This window comes from Nerophis ophidion, linkage group LG20 (genome assembly GCF_033978795.1).
Source record: "Nerophis ophidion isolate RoL-2023_Sa linkage group LG20, RoL_Noph_v1.0, whole genome shotgun sequence".
Lineage (NCBI taxonomy): Eukaryota > Metazoa > Chordata > Actinopteri > Syngnathiformes > Syngnathidae > Nerophis > Nerophis ophidion.
In genome coordinates this window covers 47,587,050-47,601,630 of record NC_084630.1, presented here as the reverse complement: position 1 = coordinate 47,601,630, position 14,581 = coordinate 47,587,050, and the positions used below count along the sequence as shown (strand labels likewise).

Below are 14,581 nucleotides of genomic sequence, written 5' to 3'. Positions count from 1 at the left end.
TCAGTGTGGTGGGGAGCTCAAACACATGTACAGGAGTTGAGGCACAAAAGAACAACCATATTTACATTGCCTTGCGTGGTTGGGCTGAGGGGTCCGTTGTGACACTGCAGGGGAACCGAAGCTCCACCCCCTGTAGAGCTCTCATAAATAAGTCCTCCTCCTACTCCACCGGCTCAGTCGCTCTCCAGCTGTCGATGAGGGGACATCCAGCTGTGAAGACAGGACAAGCCGTGTGTTAGAGAACAGCCAACCTGATGAGGTCTGAGGGACCGAAACGCGTCGTTGGACAGCCAAAACCATTTGGCCGTGTTTGCCACCACATTGCACACCCAGGAGTTTGGCGTTGTACGCCTTCGGGGTTCTCGGGGGGTTCTGCGACTGGTGTGGGCGTCGCCCGGGCGGGCTGCAGACGGACCGAGCACACCCTTACCCCAACCCTAATCCTAACCCCAAACCTAACCCGCCAGTGCCTCCAGTCCGTCTGGGTGGCGTTCTGCCGGTCGTGGGGCTTCCTGGGGACTCTGTTTGCGAGGGACGTGAGTGCGAGGGGCACCATGTCAGTGTGGTGGGGAGCTCAAACACATGTACAGGAGTTGAGGCACAAAAGAACAACCATATTTACATTGCCTTGCGTGGTTGGGCTGAGGGGTCCGTTGTGACACTGCAGGGGAACCGAAGCTCCACCCCCTGTAGAGCTCTCATAAATAAGTCCTCCTCCTACTCCACCGGCTCAGTCGCTCTCCAGCTGTCGATGAGGGGACATCCAGCTGTGAAGACAGGACAAGCCGTGTGTTAGAGAACAGCCAACCTGATGAGGTCTGAGGGACCGAAACGCGTCGTTGGACAGCCAAAACCATTTGGCCGTGTTTGCCACCACATTGCACACCCAGGAGTTTGGCGTTGTACGCCTTCGGGGTTCTCGGGGGGTTCTGCGACTGGTGTGGGCGTCGCCCGGGCGGGCTGCAGACGGACCGAGCACACCCTTACCCCAACCCTAATCCTAACCCCAAACCTAACCCTAACCCTAACCCTATCCCCTTCCCCCAATCCTAAGGGGAATTAGAAGTGTCCCAGTAGGCATAGACTTTGCAGTGAAAAAGATGATTACGTCCTGCAGTCAGTGCAAAGCCAGCCTGAAGAGGTCAAGAGACCGAAACGCGTCGCTGGATGGCAGGGCCAGTCATGCCCGTCACTAATTTGGCTGTATGTGTCTGACGCAGCATGCGCATCTTTCAGGGTCTTCGGGGGGTTCCGGGGTTGGTGTGGGCGTCGCCCGGGCGGGCTGCAGACGGACTGTGCATTCCCCTTCCCCCAATCCTAAGAGGGGAATTAGAAGTGTCCCAGTAGGCATAGACTTTGCAGTGAAAAAGATGATTACGTCCTGCAGTCAGTGCAAAGCCAGCCTGAAGAGGTCAAGAGACCGAAACGCGTCGCTGGATGGCAGGGCCAGTCATGCCCGTCACTAATTTGGCTGTATGTGTCTGACGCAGCATGCGCATCTTTCAGGGTCTTCGGGGGGTTCCGGGGTTGGTGTGGGCGTCGCCCGGGCGGGCTGCAGACGGACTGTGCATTCCCCTTCCCCCAATCCTAACCCTAACCCGAATCCTAACCCTAACCCTAACCCATTCCCCTTCCCCCAATCCTAACCCTAACCATAATCCTAACCCTAACCCTAACCCTAAGGATTTGGGTTGGGGTTAGGGTTGGGCTTAGGGTTGGGGTAAGGGTAAGGTTTCGGGTTGGGGTTAGGGTTGGGGTTAGAGGGTAGGTCTTAGGCATAGAAAAGACAGTCGGTTAGGGTTAGGGTTGGGGTAAGGATTTGGGTTAGGGTAAGGGTTGGGGTTAGGGTTGGGGTAAGGATTTGGGTTAGGGTTGGGGTTAGGGTTGTGGTTGGGATTGGGGTTAGAGGGTAGGTCTTAGGCATAGATAGACAGTTGGTTGGGGTTAGGGTTGGGGTTAGGGTTGGTGTTAGGGTTGGGGTTAGAGGGTAGGTCTTAGGGATAGAAAAGATAGTCGGTTAGGGTTGGGGTAAGGATTTGGGTTAGGGTAAGGGTTGGGGTTAGAGTAAGGGTAAGGATTTGGGTTGGGGTTAGGGTTGGGGTAAGGGTAAGGATTTGGGTTGGGGTTAGGGTTGGGGTTAGAGGGTAGGTCTTAGGCATAGAAAGACAGGTTAGGGTTAGGGTTAGATTTAAAGAGAAAGAGCGACGGGTAGGATTCAGGCATAGAAAGAAAGTCGGTTAGGGTTGGGGTTAGGATTGGGGTTAGGGTTGGGGTAAGGATTAGGGTTAGGGTTAGAGGGTAGGTCTTAGGCATAGAAAGACAGTCGGTTAGGGTTGGGGTAAGGAGTTGGGGTTGGGGTTTGGGGTTAGGGTTGGGGTTAGGGTTGGGATTGGGGTTAGGGTAAGGAGTTGGGGTTTGGGGTTAGGGTTGGGGTTAGGGTTGAAGTTGGGGTTTGGGGTTAGGGTTGGGGTTAGGGTTAGGATTGGGGTTAGGGTTGGGGTTAGGGTTGGGGTTAGGGTTGGGGTTAGGGTTGGGGTTAGGGTTAGGGTTAGGGTTGGGGTTAGGGTTGGGGTTAGGGTTGGGGTTGGGGTTAGGGTTGGGGTTAGGGTTAGGATTGGGGTTAGGGTTGGGGTAAGGAGTTGGGGTTTGGGGTTAGGGTTAGGGTTGGGGTCTGGGTTGGGGTTAGAGGGTAGGTCTTAACTATAGAAAGAAAGTCGGTTAGGGTTGGGGTTAGAGGGTAGGTTTTAGGCATAGAAAGACAGTCGGTTAGGGTTGGGGTTAGGGTTGGGGTAAGGAGTTGGGGTTTGGGTTGGGGTTGGGGTTAGGGTTGGAGTTGGGGTTTGGGGTTAGGGTTGGGGTTAGGGTTAGGGTTGGGGTTAGGATTCGGGTTAGGGTTGGGGTTAGGGTTAGGATTGGGGTTAGGGTTGGGGTTAGGTTTGTGGTTGGGGTTGGGGTAAGGAGTTGGGGTTAGGGTTGGGGTTAGGGTTGGGGTTAGGGTTAGAGTTGGGGTTAGAGTTGGGGTTAGGGTTGGGGTTGGGGTTAGAGTTGGGGTTAGGGTTGGGGTTAGGGGTTGGGGTTAGGGTTGGGGTTGGGGTTAGGGTTGGGGTAAGGAGTTGGGGTTTGGGGTTAGGGTTAGGGTTGGGGTTGGGGTCTGGGTTAGGGTTGGGGTTAGAGGGTAGGTCTTAACTATAGAAAGAAAGTCTGTTAGGGTTGGGGTTAGAGGGTAGGTTTTAGGCATAGAAAGACAGTCGGTTAGGGTTGTGTTAAGATTGGGGTTAGGGCTGGGGTAAGGATTTAGGGTTGGATTTAAAGAGAAAGAGAGAAAGGTAGGATTTAGGCATAGAAAGAAAGTCGGTTAGGATTGGGGTCAGGGGGTAGGTTTTAGGCAAAGAAAGACAGTCGGTTAGGGTTTGGGTTTGGATTGGGGTCATGGGGTAGGTTTTGGGCATAGAAAGACAGTCGGTTAGGGTAAGGATTTGGGTTAGGATAAGGGTTAGGTTTTAGGCATAGACAGACACTCGGTTAGGGTTAGGGTTGGGGTAAGGATTTGGGTTAGGTTAAGGGTTGGGTTAGGGTTGGGGTTACGATTGGGGTTAGGGTTGGGGTTAGGGTTGGGGTTAGGGTTAGGGTTGGGGTTAGGATTGGGGTTAGGGTAAGGAGTTGGGGTTTGGGTTAGGGTTGGGGTTGGGGTCTGGGTTGGGGTTAGGATTGGGGTTAGGGTTGGGGTAAGGAGTTGGGGTTTGGGTTAGGGTTGGGGTCTGGGTTAGGGTTGGGGTTAGAGGGTAGGTCTTAACTATAGAAAGAAAGTCGGTTAGGGTTGGGGTTAGAGGGTAGGTTTTAGGCATAGAAAGACAGTCGGTTAGGGTTGGGGTTAGGATTGAGGTTAGGGTTGGGGTAAGGAGTTGGGGTTTGGGGTTAGGGTTGGGGTTAGGGTTGGAGTTTGGGGTTAGGGTTGGGGTTAGGGTTAGGGTTGGGGTTAGGGTTGGGGTTAGGATTGGGGTTAGGGTTAGGGTTGGGGTTAGGTTTGTGGTTGGGGTTGGGGTAAGGAGTTGGGGTTAGGGTTGGGGTTAGGGTTGGGGTTAGGTTAGGGGTTAGGTTAGAGTTGGGGTTGGGGTTAGGGTTGGGGTTTGGGGTTGGGGTTAGGGTTGGGGTTGGGGTAAGGAGTTGGGGTATGGGGTTAGGGTTGGGGTCTGGGTTAGGGTTAGAGGGTAGGTCTTAACTATAGAAAGAAAGTCTGTTAGGGTTGGGGTTAGAGGGTAGGTTTTAGGCATAGAAAGACAGATGGTTAGGGTTGGGTTAGGATTGGGGTTAGGGTTGGGGTAAGGATTTAGGGTTGGATTTAAAGAGAAAGAGAGAAAGGTAGGATTTAGGCATAGAAAGAAAGTCGGTTAGGGTTGGGGTTAGGATTGGGGTCAGGGGGTAGGTTTTAGGCAAAGAAAGACAGTCGGTTAGGGTTGGGGTTTGGATTGGGGTCATGGGGTAGGTTTTAGGCATAGAAAGACAGTCGGTTAGGGTAAGGATTTGGGTTAGGATAAGGGTTAGGTTTTAGGCATAGACAGACAGTCGGTTAGGGTTAGGGTTGGGGTAAGGGTAAGGATTTGGGTTAGGTTAAGGGTTGGGTTAGGGTAAGGTTAGGGTTGGGGTTGTGGTTGGGATTGGGGTTGGGGTTAGAGGGTAGGTCTTTGACATAGAAAGACAGTCGGTTAGGGTTGGGGTAAGGGTAAGGATTTAGGGTTAGATTTAAAGAGAAAGAGAGACGGGTAGGATTCAGGCATAGAAAGAAAGTCGGTTAGGGTTGGGGTTAGAGGGTAGGTTTTAGGCATAGAAAAGACAGTCGGTTAGGGTTGGGGTTAGGGTTGGGGTAAGGATTTAGGGTTAGATTTAAAGAGAAAGCGAGATGGGTAGCATTTAGGCATCGAAAGAAAGTCATTTAGGGTTGGGGTTATGGTTAGGGTTAGAGGGTAGGTTTTAGGCATAGAAAGACAGTCGGTTAGGGTTGGGGTTAGGGTTAACCCTTCTAACCCTAACCCCAATTCGTTGTACGTTTGTATACTGACTAAAAAAAAGTGCATACATATGTACACATTGGTACAAATGTATAGACGTTTAAATATGTATATGTAAGCATATGTATACACACACATTACTGTAGATGAAACTAAACATGTCCCCACCTTTAAGACCTGTGTTTCCAATCCGTCTGTCAGCTCCCATCGTTCCAGGAATTCTTCGGGAACCAGGCAAATCATGTGGTCCTTGTGGAACCATTAATCACGGAGGACCAGAATAGCCGGTTGTTCAACGGCACAGCCCTTTTAGTGCTCACTGCTACTGCTGCCAGCCTCTCTGTCACAAAAAAGAGATTCATTTAGGAACTGTATAATGTAGAGATTAAAAATATACCATACATACATCTTATACACCAGGGGGCACCAACCTTTTTGAAACCAAGGGTTACTTCTTGAGTACTGATTTATGCGAAAGCCTACCAGTTTATTACACACTTAAATAAATTGCCAAAAATAGCCAATTTGCTACATTTACCTTTAGCTCTATGTTATTATTAATAATAAATATTATGTGGAAAAACTGATCTTAATGATTTAGGGTTAGGGTTAAGGTTAGCTAGCCACTAACATTTTTTAACAAATCATGAATTACTTTGCACCATGTTTGTACAAATAATAACTCACGTAAAATACAAAAGTCAACTCTCATCATGTCACACTTTGAACTGGACACCAAATCTGATATCTGTTTCTTTGTCAGTTAGTGGGAAGCCTGGCATGGCATTCTGTTAACTAGTGTGTTGTACTCTGCTGTGTAACTAGAAACTGCAACTCTGAGTGAGTCTTGCAGATGTGCATCAGTGAGGCTTGTTCTGTGTTTCTTCTTGATGAAGTTCATGTCAGAAAAGGCTGATTCACAAAGATAAGTGGAACCAAACAGGCTTGCAACCTTCATAGTTGCTGCATATACACCACTGTACTTTTCTGTGTGAACAAAGCACCAAAAGTTTGGTGCAGCCTGGTGGGCTTAACATTTTAAATTTTCAGGAAAGAAGAGGAATGAATTTAAAAGGTAAAAAGGTATATGTGTTTAAAAATCCTAAAATCATTTTCAAGAATGTATTTTTTCTCTTAAATTGTCTTTCTGAAAGTTATAAGAAGCAAAGTAAAAAGACAGGGTCTTTAAAATATTTTCTTGGATTTTCTAATTAAATTTTAGTTTTGTCTCTCTTAGAATTAAAAATGTCGAGCAAAGCGAGAGTTGGGGTTAACCCTAACCCTGATAGTACATAAATATAATTTAAAAAATAGAGGCAGCTCACTGGTAAGTGCTACTATTTGAGCTATTTTTAGAACAGGCCAGCGGGCTACTCATCTGGTCCTTACGTGTTAGGGTTAGGGTTAGGGTGTCCGCGTTGGTGACCCCTGTTATACACAATAACTTATTCCTTACTATAAAACACTAACCCTAACCTCTCCACCACATCTCCACACATCTTCCAACATTTTCGGTTTTGATTTGATTTTGGCTAACTGTCATTTTCAATTTTGACATATTGAACTGAAACTTTACATAGGTAATAGAGTTTTTGTTTACAATAACAAGCAATTGATTATTTTTTGGGAGGGAAATTAGAGTGGTAAAGCTCACCTTGCAACATTCTTTATACCACATCAATAATATGCTGGTCAGATATATCTTGTCCCTGAAGAGAAGAACAACATTGTGTAAAAGTGACAACCATTACATTTCCCAAACAGTGAGTGGACTCACCGGTGGACCCTCAATACCCGGCCTGCCATGCACACCGCTCATGCCTTTCAACCCCCGAGGACCAGGCAGTCCAGGGGGTCCTACATCACCTGGCTTCCCAGAGTCTCCATGTTGGACCATTATGTCCAAGGTCTCCTCACTCTGTGCTGCAAACACATACAAGTGCATGAAGTGTATATTTACTTAACACATGATCATACACAACTCACCTGTCCTTTAGTGCCAGATTCTCCAGACATACCCTGTCACACCCAAACAATCATGAGATACTGATTTTAAAAATTGCAAGTTCTTGTCCTTTAGATTTGTTTTCCTCCGTTCAGTAAGCACAGCACCCAGAAACATTTGTGTTTCTACATGTAAGGTTCAACTACGAAAATGTTTGAATGCAGCGTTGAAAGATTGTCCAACAATAGTTTGTACAAAAACATGCAGAATGAGGGTTCCTACAAGTGGCAGGGCAAAAATACTGAAACACAATGACTCACTTTAATTAAAAAAAAATGTTTTAAAGTACTGTTAATGTATAATCTATACAAGATTCCTTTCTGCTCAGCTATTCATTAAAACGAAACAAGGGATGTCCAAAACTTTACCACAAAGGGCCGCACACTTAAAAGTTAACGAATGTAGGGGCCATTTTGGTTTTTAAAACCTTAAGGTCTTTCCTTGATTGTTAAAAGTCTTAGGGACCCAAAATGGGTCTCAGTCAAATAGTATATTATTTGTCTTTGCTTTCAATATTTAAATATCAACAGGTCAACTTCAGAAAGTTCAAAATGACTGGTCTTACTTTTCCCCTTTCTCACCAGCTAGCCCCTCCACGTCGGAGTCTACCTTCAAGCAGAAAACAGAATATTTGTTAGTGTTTCATATTGAAGGCTCCAATCATTCACAAACAAAAGTGATACTCACAATGTCTCCTTTGGGTCCACCTCTTCTTTGGAAGCCCTTTGAATGAGGGGACAAACATACATGTATAACATGGAGTTAAAAATATCCTGTAAATACATCTTGTACATGATAACTAATTCCACTACCTTCTATAAAACACTACCTTTAGAAGAAAGTGTAAGTATTGATGTACTACAGTACAAGGATAGAAACACTTATATAATTTTGAACTTTAGGGGAAATAGTGAGTATTGATGGACAGAAACACTTATATACTATCTTTACAAAAAAAACGATGTATTGATGTACAGGGACAGAAATACTTAGTTTACTGTTATATTTAGAATAAAGTGTACTACAGTACAAGGACAGAATCACTTGTATAATATATTATCTTTAGAAGAAAATGTATGTATTGATGTACTGAAATACTTGTATAGTATACTACCTTTAGGAGAAAGTACATGACAAGGATAGAAACACTTACAGTTGTGATCAAAATTATTCAACGCCCACACAATTTTGGTGTTTTAGCAAGTTGGACATTTATTCCGTATTTTATTTATAGTCATATCAAATAAAGATGCATTAAGTAGACAAATGCAAATTGAATTACAACATTATATGTTGTAACATACCAAACAGTGTCATTTCTCTTAATATTTCAGTGACAAAATTATTCAACCCCTTGAAGATCTTAACTCTTAAGAACATAATTTGAATAAGATATTTTCAATCAGGTGTTGAAAACACCTGTAGATGTGATTAGAAGCATAAAGAGCAAAATTAAACTGATTGAAAAAGACTGTGACGCTCAGCTTCTTGTAGTGGGTCAATGGTGTATTTGCAACATGGTGAAGTCCAGGGAGTAGTCAAAGAAGTCAAGAAAGGAGGTCATTTCTCTTCATAAGAAAGGATATGGATATAAGAAAATAGCAAAGACATTACACATTCCAAGAGACACAGTTGGGAGCATAATTTGCAAGTTTAAAGCTAAAGACACAGTGGAAACACTACCTGGGCGTGGTAGAAAGAGGATGCTGTGTGCAACTGCTGTCCGGTATTTGGAGCGTACAGTGGTGAAAAACCCCCGGGTAACAGCTGAGGAACTACAACAGGACATTGTAGAGGGGGGAACGCAGGTTTCGTCCCAGACAATAAGGTGCGCACTACGAGATGAAGGCCTCCATGCCAGAACTCCCAGGTGCACACCACTTCTGACTACCAGGCACAAGAAAAATAGACTCCAGTATGCCAAAAATCATCTGGAGAACCCCCAAAGTTTTTGGGAAACTGTTCTATGGAGTGATGAAACAAAACTGGAACTCTTTGGGCCTATGAATCAAGGTTATGTCTGGAGGAGAAAAAATGAAGCTTACAAAGAGAAGAACACCTTGCCTACTGTTAAGCATGGTGGGGGGTCAATCATGCTCTGGGGGTGTTTCTCTGCCTCAGGTACCGGGAATCTCCAGCGCGTTCAAGGCATTATGAATTCTATTTCCTAGCAGGATATATTAGCTGCAAATGTCATGAAGTCAGTGAGGAAGCTGAGGCTTGGGAGACGTTGGACCTTCCAACAGGACAAGGATCCCAAGCAACCTCCAAATCAACATCAGAGTGGTTGCAGAAGAAGGGCTGGGAGACTCTGGAGTGGCCTTCACAGTCACCAGACCTAAATCCTCTAGAAAAGCTGTGGTGGGACTTGAAGAAGGCAGTTGCAGCACGCAAGCCCAAGAATATGAATGAACTGGAGGCCTTTGCCCAAGAGGAATGGGCTAAAATACCTGTAGATGCTTGCAAGAAGCTTGTGTCCGGTTATGTATCACGTTTGAAGGATGTCATTACTGCCAAAGGCTGTTCTACTAAGTACTAAAGATGCATGTAACCAGGGGGTTGAATCATTTTGTCAATGAGATATTAATAAAAATGTCCTTTTTTGGTATTTTGTAAAATACAGTGTTACAATTTAAGTTGCATTTGTCTATTTGATACATCTTTATTTGATATGACTATAAACAAAATAAGGAATAAATGTCCAACTTGCTAAAACACCTAAATTGTGTGGGGGTTGAATAATTTTGATCACAACTGTATATGCTATCAATAGAAGTCAGTTTGAGTAATGGTGTGCTACAAATACAAGGAGAGAAAGACTTGGATCATTTACTATCTTTAGAATAAGTGTAAGTATTGATGTACTACAGTCCAAGGATAGAAACACTTATACAGTGCCCTCCAAAAGTATTGGAACAGTGAGGCCAGTTCCTTTATTTTTGTTGTAGACTGAAAACATTTGGGTTTGACATCAAAAGATGAATATAAGACAAGAGATCAACATTTTAGCTTTCATTTCCAAGTATTTACATCTGGATCTGATACACAACTTATAAGATAATATTATTTGTAATGGAACACAACACTTTTAGGTGAATAAAACTATTGGAACTGTTACGGCTACTCTGTCGTTCCAAAAAGTTTCGAAAAAACTAAAATAAAGATAGCCGAGTAGCCTTGAAGAGAAGGTTTAATACTCACTAAATTCCTTAAGCACTCGCGGAGATATTTCTAGATTCAAAATGTTGATTATTTATTTTCACAAACAAAAAATATTCTTTGTGGTTGACTTTCTACATAACCAAAATAACTTATTTCGTGGTAAAATAAACTATTTCACTCCTCACTCCATCATGACAGACAGACAAAGGGAGCGCCCAGCTGTCCTGTCTTCTTAATCATGGGAGGAGGAAGTGGATTAGGGTTAAATCAATCTTTTCGTTATGTGACTGTGTTTTGAATTGTGAGCAGTCAATCAGAGCATGTTTGCCATTAAAATACTACATAAAGGGATGATACCACTGGGTGTGGTTTGAGCAGGTTGCAGTGGAACAGAGTATTTTACAGCGCTTCCTGCTGACTCTGTATTCACAGCTACTGAAGTAGCAAAGCTGCTGTTTATGCCTCTAATTGGTTTTAGTCCACTTGTGCTTTTTGGAAGAGGCCTTTTTGTTATTTGGTCCTGAATGTCTCCAAACAATGGATCCAAAAGCATCTTGGCATGCATTTCTAGAAAATACACAAAATTGTTGAATCTGATTCTCCTGACAGTCCTCTGTTGTGTCTCATAAGCTGTGCTTTGCCACTTTTCTCTGAGTTTGTAGGGTAGTTTGGATGTAATCAGCCTTAGGTTTGATGGGATATCAAGTTCCTCCAAATGCTGTAAATCTTGCATTACATTACAGCATCCTCTCAAATACATTGCATATGCATGAAGCATTTTTCCATCCTCAGCTTTAATTGCTGTCCAATTCAAGGCTTTTTCCAAGTAACCTCCCGAAATTTTCATCTCATTTCCAAAGTGTTCCTTTAAGAGGCGCCTTGCTTCATTATAGCCCCTACTGGCTTCCATGTGCAAACAGCTGTGAACCAAGTCTCTTGGCAAACCAGATGCAAACTGTTCAAAGTAGTAGAGTCGGTCTTGATGATTCTCAGTCTTGTCTTCAATCAAGTGTTCAAATGCATGGATAAAAGACTGATATGCCAGTGGGTTACCATCAAACAGACATCTCTCTAGCTGGTAGTAGAGTTTTTGCTGTGAGACAATGAGTTTTACGATTTCACTTTGTCTTTGAATAACCATTTCCAAGTTATCATGAGCAGCATTAATAACCACATTATCTTGTGCAGAGTGATTTATTATGAGTCTGATTTACACTCTGGGTCTTGTGTTTTTTAATTGCATTTTTGTTTTGAGGTTTATTTAGATCTTCTGATGTGCTGGGGTTCCTTTTAGGTAGAGGTCTGTGGAGACTTAAGATGGTTTGGTGAAGTGGGGTTTTGTGTATTACACCAAACTCTATAAAGTCCACATTGCTCGCCATAGTTTCTCTTTCATGGTGAGAATCATAATACTCAGTCATGGGTTCCTGAGTCACCTCATTACTTTCATGAATTAAATCACTTTGAAGGATTTGTATTTTAGCAGTTGATGCTGCGAGATCTGCTTCCAACTCCATTTGCTCCATCTTTGCTTTAAGCTTTGTTCCCTCCAGTTGCATTTTCTCCATCTTTGCTTAAAGCTTTGTTTCCTCCAGTTGCAAGATGTGTTTTTCCTTCAGTGCAGCAGCTCGAGCCACTGTAGCAGCCTGTTACGCTTTGGCCCTTTTTAATTCTGAGGATACTGAGGAACATCTAGAGGCTTTTGATCCAGTGACAGACTTTGATTTGTGAGATAAATTTGATATGCTGTCCAGTGGTCCAACTTTTGATTGTGCAATTTCTCTTTTCCATGTTTCATGAAATAATTCACATTTATTATCCTGGGTTCATACCAGTCATAATAATCATTTTCCTTTTCCTCTCCTGATAGCAAGTTTTGCACAAAGTTGTGAGCATTTTTAAATCCATCCACAGCTCTTTTAAATACTTCAAAATCATCATTGACTTTATCAGCATTTCTAACATGAGTCATCAAAGTCTTTATTTCATTTAGCTTCTTTGTGCACGCGCCCAGTCTGCCTCTGCGCAAAGCAATGCGCGTTCTCGGCATGTGGTCGGCCTCAGCTGCCGTCTCAGGTGTGCCAGACATCATTCCAAATAATCACACTGCTCAATTTATTTTCCACTTAGTCCATTGTTTAGTTCATTCCTATATGTCCTTCCAACATGTGCATTTCACATCCACAATCTGCAACTTTCCTTTCTATAGCGTTAAAATGATTCCATACAGCACAGCGGCGCGATCATTCATTCATTCATGACGTTCATCAGCTGATTTTACTCACGGCCCGCCGGCTGCTTGCTGTCGTCGGTGCAGAGCGATCGTGGATGGTCCTTCGGGTCTACAGTGTAGTTTGTTTACTTGTTACGGCTACTCTGTCGTTCCAAAAAGTTTCCAAAAAATTACAATAAAGATAGCCAAGTAGCCTTGAGGAGGAGGTTTAATACTCACTAAATTCCTTAATAAGCACTCGGGGAGATATTTCTAGATTGAAAATGTTGATAATATATTTTCACAAACAAAAAATATTCTCCGTTGTTGACTTTCTACATAATCAAAATAACTTATTTGGTGGTAGACAAACTATTTCACTCCTCACTCCTTCAGCATGACAGACAGAGAAAGGGAACGCCCAGCTGTCCTTTCTTCTTAATCATAGGAGGAGGAAGTGGCTCACTTAATCATAATCAATCTAAAACAGCCAATAATTAATCAACATCATCATTGACATTATTGGATTAGATTGTCAAAACAATTAATAAATAAATAATGTAGATAGGCTCCAACAGGAACATATAAACTTAAAATACATTAAAGTGTATAGGACTTAATATTTAGTTGCAAAACTTTTGTGATGCTTTTCCAGGCTTTCTCCATAGCCTTTTTCAGTTTTGTTTGTTTTGGGGGGGTTACTCCTGTCAGTCTCCTCTTCAGCAGGTAAAATACATGCTCTATTGGGTTTAAGTCTGGAGACTGACTTAGCCAGTCTAAAACCTTCCACTTCTTGCCCCTGATCAACTCCTTTGTTGTTTTGGCAGTGTGTTTTGGGTCGTTATCTTGCTGCATGATGAAGGATCTCCCAATCAGTTTAGTTGCATCTTTCTTTAAATTAGAAGACTAAATGTTTCTGTAGACTTCTGAGTTCATTTTGCTGCTGCCATTATGGGTTACATCATCAATGAAGATGACGTCCCAGAAGAAGCCTTGCAAGCCCAAGCCATGACATTAGCTCTGCCGTGTTTCACATATGAGCTTGTATGTTTGGGATAATGAGCTGATCCTTTCTTTCTCCAAACTTTCGCCTTTCCATCACTTTGGAAGAAGATAATCTTTGTCTCATCAGTCCATAAAACATTTTCCCAGAATTTTTTAGGCTCATCCCTGCACCTTTTGGCCAAAATGTAGCCTGGCCTTCCAATTTTTCTTGCTATCGAGTGGTTTGCATCTTCTGGTGTAATCTCTGTACTTCTGTTCATGAAGTCTTCTGCAAACAGTAGATTGTGATACCTTCACTCCTGCCCTCAGGAGGTTGTTGCTGATGTCACTAACAGTTGTTCTTTATAGCTCTTACAATGTTTCTTTCATCAACTGCTGATGTTTTCCTTGGTCCTGTTCCACGTCTGTAGCCTAGTACACCAGTGGTTTCTTTCTTCTTCAGAACATTCCAAACGGTTGTACTCACTATGGCCAATGCTTGTGCAATGGCTCTGATTGAATGTCCATCTTCTCTCAGATTCACAATTGCTTTGTTTTCACCCATAGACCCATAGACTCTCATTTTCATGTTGGCGCCAACTCTAAATGCAGTCTGCACAGGTAAAACCTATCCTACTCAATCTGAAACTGAGCTCAGACATTTAGTGCTATTTAGTGTTTGAATAATCAATGTAATTGGGAAACACCTGGGCAACAACACACATCTGTCAGTCACATGTTCCGATACTTTTGCTCTCATGAAAAATAGGTAGGTTGAACCAAAAGCTGCTATCTTCTAAGTTGTGTATCAGATCCAGATGCAAATACCTGGAAATAAAAACTAACATGTTGATCTATTGTCCCATACTCATCTTTTACTGTCAAACCCAAATGTTTTCAGTCTACAACAAAAATAAACAAATTGGACTCACTGTTCCAATACTTTTGGAGGGCACTGTATGTATAGTACCCTTAGAAGAAACTAAGTATTGATGTACTGAAACACTTACACGTTCTTCTAAAGATAGAATATTGTATAAGTATTCGTGTACTGAAATACTTCAAAGACAGTTTAAGTAATGATGTACTACAATGCATGGACAGAAATACTTATATAATCTTTAGAATAAAGTTTATGTATTGATGTTCTATAGTACAACGACATAAATACTTGGACATTGTATCTTTAGAAGAAACTAAGTATTGATTTAC

The 14,581-nt window shown here is 43.1% G+C and overlaps 1 long non-coding RNA gene across 4 annotated transcripts in view; it reads right to left on the bottom strand.

Moving 5' to 3' along the window:
- Window positions 1–683: 683 nt before the first annotated feature.
- The window catches only part of LOC133538620 (uncharacterized), a 31,781-nt gene continuing 17,883 nt past the window's right edge, over window positions 684–14,581 (bottom strand). For 3 of the 4 annotated variants that reach the window (XR_009803060.1, XR_009803059.1, XR_009803062.1), the window contains 6 exons: window positions 7,699–7,734; window positions 7,577–7,620; window positions 6,993–7,025; window positions 6,784–6,929; window positions 6,661–6,715; window positions 4,290–5,346 (listed from right to left, as the gene is read on the bottom strand). This is a non-coding gene — a long non-coding RNA (uncharacterized LOC133538620). Of the gene's footprint in view, window positions 768–4,289; window positions 5,347–6,660; window positions 6,716–6,783; window positions 6,930–6,992; window positions 7,026–7,576; window positions 7,621–7,698; window positions 7,735–14,581 lie in introns of those variants that run through there. The other variant, XR_009803061.1, reaches the window with a different exon arrangement.